The sequence below is a fragment of the Saccopteryx leptura genome, chromosome 3 (genome assembly GCF_036850995.1).
Source record: "Saccopteryx leptura isolate mSacLep1 chromosome 3, mSacLep1_pri_phased_curated, whole genome shotgun sequence".
In the NCBI taxonomy this organism is placed as follows: domain Eukaryota; kingdom Metazoa; phylum Chordata; class Mammalia; order Chiroptera; family Emballonuridae; genus Saccopteryx; species Saccopteryx leptura.
The window spans coordinates 43,263,560-43,271,096 of NC_089505.1; the positions used below are offsets into that span (position 1 = coordinate 43,263,560).

At 35.2% G+C, this 7,537-nt stretch overlaps 1 non-coding gene across 1 annotated transcript; it reads left to right on the forward strand.

The window, feature by feature from the left end:
- The first annotated feature begins 4,711 nt into the window (after positions 1 to 4,711).
- Positions 4,712 to 4,840, forward strand: LOC136401676 (small nucleolar RNA SNORA11). Its single transcript, XR_010750690.1, has one exon. It is a non-coding gene; the product is annotated as a small nucleolar RNA SNORA11 (small nucleolar RNA).
- The last annotated feature ends 2,697 nt before the right edge of the window (positions 4,841 to 7,537 follow it).

Here is a 7,537-nt window from a genome sequence, read left to right on the forward strand (position 1 = left end):
CAGTCATATTTTGCTACTGTAACATTTCTTCAGTTTAGGTGTTTTTCTATTTTTTTATATGCATCTTCATTGGTAAAATCTGAATGGATGCGTCTTGTGTCCTTGCCAAAACTTACAGTGTGTGTACAACTTTGTCACCTCTAAGTGGGTAATTATTGGGTATTCATCATCCATATACATATAGTGGATTACCACAGAAGTGCTAAAGAAAGTTTACTTTTCTTTTTTATTTATTTATTTATTTTTTAATTTTATTTTTTTAATGGGGCGACATCAATAAATCAGGATACATATATTCAAAGATAACAAGTCCAGGTTATCTTGTCTTTCAACTATGTTGCATACCCATCACCCAAAGTCAGATTGTCCTCTGTCACCTTCTATCTAGTTTTCTTTGTGCCCCTCCCCCTCCCCCTTTCCCTCTCCCTTTTCCCCCTCCCCCCGTAACCACCACACTCTTATCAATGTCTCTTAGTTTCACTTTTATGTCCCACCTACGTATGTAATAATGCAGTTCCTGTTTTTTTTCTGATTTACTTATTTCACTTTGTATAATGTTATCAAGATCCCACCATTTTGCTGTAAATGATCCGATGTCATCATTTCTTATGGCTGAGTAGTATTCCATAGTGTATATGTGCCACATCTTCTTTATCCAGTCATCTATTGACGGGCTTTTTGGTTGTTTCCATGTGCTGGCCACTGTGAACAATGCTGCAATGAACATGGGGCTGCATGTGTCTTTATGTATCAATGTTTCTGAGTTTTTGGGGTATATACCCAGTAGAGGGATTGCTGGGTCATAAGGTAGTTCTATTTTCAGTTTTTTGAGGAACCACCATACTTTCTTCCATAATGGTTGTACTACTTTACATTCCCACCAACAGTGTATGAGGGTTCCTTTTTCTCCACAGCCTCTCCAACATTTGCTATTACCTGTCTTGCTAATAACAGCTAATCGAACAGGTGTAAGGTGGTATCTCATTGCAGTTTTGATTTGCATTTCTCTAATAACTAAAGAAGATGAGCATCTTTTTATATATCTTTTGGCCATTTGTACTTCTTCCTGGGAGAAGTGTCTGTTCATGTCCTCTTCCCATTTTTTTATTGGATTGTTTGTTTGTTTGTTGTTGAGTTTTATGAGTTCTTTGTATATTTTGGATATTAGGCCCTTATCTGAGCTGTTGTTTAAAAATATCATTTCCCATTTAGTTGGCTTTCTGTTTATTTTGTTATCAGTTTCTCTTGCTGAGCAAAAACTTCTTAGTCTGATGTAGTCCCATTCATTAATTTTGCCTTCACTTCTCTTGCCTGTGGAGTCAAATTCATAAAATGCTCTTTTTTATGAAACCCAGGTCCATGAGTTTAGTACCTATGTCTTCTTCTATGTACTTTATTGTTTCCGGTCTTATGTTTAAATCTTTGATCCATTTTGAGTTAATTTTAGTATAGGGGAACAAACTGTAGTCCAGTTTCATTCTTTTGCATGTGGCTTTCCAGTTTTCCTAGCACCATTTATTGAAGAGGCTTTCTTTTCTCCATTGTATGTTCTTGGCCCCTTTATCAAAAATTATTTGACTATATATATGTGGTTTTATTTCTGGACTTTCTATTCTGTTCCATTGGTCTGAGTGTCTACTTTTCTGCCAATACCATGCTGTTTTGATTGTCGTGGCCCTATAATATAGTTTGAAGTCAGGTATTATAATGCCCCCAGCTTCATTCTTTTTCTTTAGGATTGCTTTGGCTATTCGGGGTTTTTTATACGTCCATATAAATCTGATGATTTTTTGCTCTACTTCTTTAAAAAATGTCATTGGAATTTTCATGGGAATTGCATTAAATTTGTATATTGCTTTGGGTAATATGGCCATCTTGATTATATTTATTCTTCCTAACCAAGAACAAGGAATATTCTTCCATCTCATTATATCTTTTTTGATTTCTCTTAACAATGGTTTATAATTTTCATTATATAACCAAGGAAAAAAGAGAAAGAACTCATATAAACAAAATCCAAAATGAAAGAGGAGAAATCACCACAGACACCGTAGATATACAAAGAATTATTGTAGAATACTATGAAAAACTTTATGCCACTAAATTCAACAACCTAGAAGAAATGGATAAATTCCTAGAACAATACAACCTTCCTAGACTGAGTCAAGAAGAAGCAGAAAGCCTAAACAGACCTATCAGTAGAGAAGAAATAGAAAAAACCATTAAAAACCTCCCCAAAAATAAAAGTCCAGGCCCTGATGGCTATACCAGCGAATTTTATCAAACATTCAAAGAAGACTTGGTTCCTATTCTACTCAAAGTCTTCCAAAAAATTGAAGAAGAAGCAATACTTCCAAACACATTTTATGAGGCCAACATAACCCTCATACCAAAACCAGGCAAGGATGGCACAAAAAAAGAAAACTACAGACCAATATCTCTAATGAATACAGATGCTAAAATACTAAACAAAATACTAGCAAATCGAATACAACAACATATTAAAAAAATAATACATCATGATCAAGTGGGATTCATCCCAGAATCTCAAGGATGGTTCAACATACGTAAAACGGTTAACGTAATACACCATATCAACACAACAAAGAAGAAAAACCACATGATCTTATCAATAGACGCAGAAAAGGCTTTTGATAAAATACAACACAATTTTATGTTTAAGACTCTCAACAAAATGGGTATAGAAGGAAAATATCTCAACATGATAAAGGCCATATATGATAAACCATCAGCTAACATCATATTAAATGGCACTAAACTGAAGGCTTTCCCCCTTAAATCAGGAACAAGACAGGGTTGTCTACTCTCTCCACTCTTATTTAATGTGGTACTAGAGGTTCTAGCCAGAGCAGTCAGACAAGACAAAGAAATAAAAGCACCCATATCGGAAAAGAAGAAGTAAAGGTATCACTTTTTGCAGATGATATGATCCTATACATCGAAAACCCCAAAGAATCCACAAAAAGACTACTAGAAACAATAAACCAATACAGTAAGGTCGCAGGATACAAAATTCACATACAGAAGTCAATAGCCTTTCTATATGCCAACAATGAAACAACTGAGAACGAACTCAAAAGAATAATCCCCTTCACAATTGCAACAACAAAAAATAAAATACTTAGGAATAAACATAAAGAATGTAAAGAAAGTTTACTTTTCAATATAGTAACAGCAGATTTAGAACACTGGAGATATAATTCATTTTTTAAAACCAGTGCCCTTCTTCTCCTGATACAGTATTTTTCCAAAATTTTCACTCATTATACAAAACACTGCAAGGTCATGACTATACGTCATCTACCATTTTTCATTTTGTATACTCATCTCATAACCAACTCTGTACTCCTATGCTAAAAGCTGAAAAGAGAGTTGACTCTGTCAAACAGGCATTGCCTAAATTAGATTGATAGACAAATACATTTTAAAAAGATATTAATAAATACTGGAAAATGTCAAGGTTAAAACAATTAATTTGAAAACAAATTACATTTGATTTAGGATGGATATAAATTAAGTTTGATTTGTGGTAGATCAATACAAAATTTACAAATACTTTTTGTGTTAAAAATGAAAAAAGCTATTTAAAATAGACCTATAAATAAGTTAAATAGAACTTACTTTAAAAAAAATGTCTATGAAGTAGTACTGAATCCCCTCACCCCAAAAAACTAGAAGAAGAAATTTTAGACTTTGACTAAAATAAAATTATATCAATAGAATTTTCACCAATTCAAATTGACAAAATGAGTCTCTTGAATCATTCGTAAAAATTCTTAGAATGTACTGCTACCAAAAAAAAAAAAAAATGCTTTTTCTGATAAATTAAGATCAGTGTCTTCATTTTTCATTTACCATAAGACATCTGCCTTCAGGCAATTTATTAATGCTGTTGAACTACAAAGAGAATTTATGTGGTTTTTCTCCTTGATTTCAAAACCCTTGAGCCCAGGAAAGAGAATAATCAATGCTAATGGTTTGAAGGACACATCTCACATCAAACCAACCCATCTTCATGATTCTTATGTTGTTTGACAGCATCACCTACAGAGAAATGTTGCAAGTTCCTGTCACAATAGATAGTCGAGGATTGCTCTGAGCCGAGTCCTCACTATATGCCTCTGTACACATAAAGATGTTTGCCATTTCAAAACACCCCACAGGGCTTCTTGCTTCCAGATCTTTGGCCATCACGCTCCTTCACTGAAAATACTTCAAGACCAAATAAAATGTTACTTTCTTATAAACCTTCCTGGATATCCCCAAGTCTGAATCTCTGTGCTATTCTCTGGGCACTGCAGGGTGGTCAAAAGTGAAGGATGTTAGAGATGCACACATCTGGATTGGAATCATGCCTCTGAAACTTATTAAAATTTTTGAAATTTTCATTGTCATTAAAGTCTCAGCAGAGAGAACATTTACTTTTCTGTGCTATTGTAAAGGATAGTGTAGGTGTATATGTCAAAGTTTCTTGAAGATAGTTACACACACACTAGAAAGTCAAAATATTAGTTCTCATATTACTGCATTCTTCAACCCCAAGTGTACTTCTTAATTTTGAAAAGACACCCATTTATAGCATATGTTCAAAATAGGTATCCATTGAATCGATGTACTAAAAAGATACAGACATTATTGTAGTATTAAGGGATACTACTGTTACTCTCATTGTTTAAAAAATTGCAAGGCTAGGATGTGATCAGAGCAGGGCACCTGAAGCATGGCTCCTCTGTTTACAACACATCCAACAGGAACTTGGGTTTACTACTCACAGGTGGCCAAACACTGTGACCTTCCTGTGACATGATGCCCTATACACGGGGAAAAAAAAAAATTGCAAGGCTAGTCTAGGATAATCGAAAATTGCCAGATAGCTTTCTAAGCAAAAGCCAGCATGCCAAGAGGAGGCCAAGACCAGTCAAATGAAGAAGAAACCATCTGTGACACATCATTCACTGTTAGTATCAGAATCCCACTATGTTTATGGTCTTTTTGAGCTCCACTTAATAACAACAATTTAAGGATTTATAGTACTAACCCAGAAACTTTTGTCAAAAGTGGTGATCTCACCTATGTAATACCCCAGGAATCACTGATCAATGTAAAAGGAGTTAGGATCAGAGCATGAGAAGTTTCAAGATCAAACATTGTTTGTCAATGAAAGAGCAGAAGAAAGTTGTCATCTGTTTCTATCAGAGATCTCTCACAATAGAAAAAAGCAGTTTCTAGGCAATCAAAAGTAAAAGAAATATGATCTTAGTTGGAAATGTAACTTCTAAATAAATCTAATCCTAGAACCCATACCTATGTTTTATTCTCAGAACAATAACATAATCTCTATTATAAAGCAGGAAGAGATATAGTTAGTATAAATAAGACACAGAAAAAGATACATTTGCTTTTTAAAGAGGTCAGTGTAAGGCATGGATTATGTAAACATAAAAAAACAATTAATTTTAATAATGAACATATCAGGATCCTTAATAATTAAATGAAAATAGGATGGAAATTCTTATTTGAAAACTCATAACTGAGACACAAGGTCCTTTTGATAGAGTACCACTGACACACAAGCCTTTATACTGATTCTGAGTACTGCTCGCTGTTCCCAGATACTCAGCCCGGAAAAACTGCTGGCTGGTGTTCACCTGTGAAATTGACTGTGCACACAATTCAACCTCCTTAGACAGAATGAAACACTGTGAACGATAAGAGAGTGATGTGAATTTGTAAGAAATACACGTATGCTGTTGGAGTCTAATAGAAATATTTTAACCACTGGCCTGAATCCAATCTGCACAGTAATTTAATAGACTATCAACCACAAATGCAATCCATAAGGCAAGTAAATGGGTACCAAATGCAATAGGTGATTTTCTTGGAATGGAATTGGTAGAATCAAACTAATCTATGTGAAAAAGGAAGCTGCCCGGCAACATCGTATAGTCAAAATCTTAAATAAGAAAGTGTAACCCATCATATCTTTTTGATATATTGCTTTTAAAGAAATTTGATAAACACCATAGGAGCTCACAAACATGAAAGATTATTTTTGTCACCAAGTTTCTTTTTTTCTAACCTATTTCATCTCATTAAGTGTATAGTCATGTGCCACATAACAACCTTTTGATCAATGATGAACTGTATATACAGTGATGGCCCTAAAACATTATAATAGAGCTGAAAAATTCCTACTGCCTAGTGACAGACACCATAGCCACTGTGTACCATTTTTTATCTTTTATACTGTATTTCCACTATACCTTTTCTATGTATGATATGTTTGGATACACGAATACTCTCCATTGTATTACAACTGCCTACAATATTCGATATAGCAATATGCTATACTCGGTGGTAGCCTAGGAGCAATATGCTATAACATATAGCCTATGTGTGCAGTAGGCTATCTCCTCTAGGTTTGTGTAAGCACACTCTATGATGTCTACACAATGACAACACTGCCTAACTACCAATTCTCAGATGGTATTCCAGTGGTTAGGCTGCTGCACATGACTGTATAAGAATCCCATAGGAAAAAAAAAACTTGAAACCAGTGTTTTCTAAGAAGCTTATGAGTATATATGTTTAAATAATGTTTTCTTTTAAAGCAACTTCTTGCAATTCTTATTATTTAGACACCATTTTAGTATTCTACTTTGGAGGATTATTTTCAGAGTCACTTAAGGAGCCCTGAAAAGATATTAATCCTACGACTTTTTAATCATAATTCAGAGAAGATTAATTCAGAGGGTTGTATTAGCTTCATTCTAGCTCTACTAAATACAAATGTTTAGATTAGGTACAAAAATATTTTATAAGGAAAAAATTCAGAAACATTTTATAGAAGGAAGCCATAGTTTCTCTCCTCAGATAAGGACTTCAAGGAAATGACTCATCTAGATGGTATGAAATTATCTAAAGCAATAAAAAGTAAACAGATGGCCCTGGCCGGTTGGCTCAGTGGTGGAGCGTCGGCCTGGTGTGCAGGAGTCCTGGGTTCGATTCCCAGCCAGGGCACACAAGAGAGGCACCCATCTGCTACTCCACCCCTCCCCCTCTCCTTTCTCTCTGTCTCTCTCTTCCCCTCCCGCAGCCTAGGCTCCATTGGAGCAAAGTTGGCCCAGGTGCTGAGGATGGCTCTATGGCCTCTGCCTCAGGCACTAGAGTGGCTCTGGTTGCAGCAGAGCCACGCCCCAGATGGGCGGAGCATCGCCCTCTGGTGGGCATGCTGGGTGGATCCCAGTGGGGCACATGCCGGAATCTGTCTGACTGCCTCCCCATTTCCAGCTTCGGAAAAATACAAAAAAAAAAAAAAAAAGTAAACAGATGGTTTAACTGTCCCTTCAGGCTGAAGGTTAAATTATTTTTTATAATATATGCATTATCATATATATATAGCATATATATAGCATATGACAAAATTACTGCCCATTAGATACACTAGTTAAATTCAGTCTCTGCCAACCACATGATATTGTCCATATAAATGCTCACTACTACTCTTTCCCTCCAA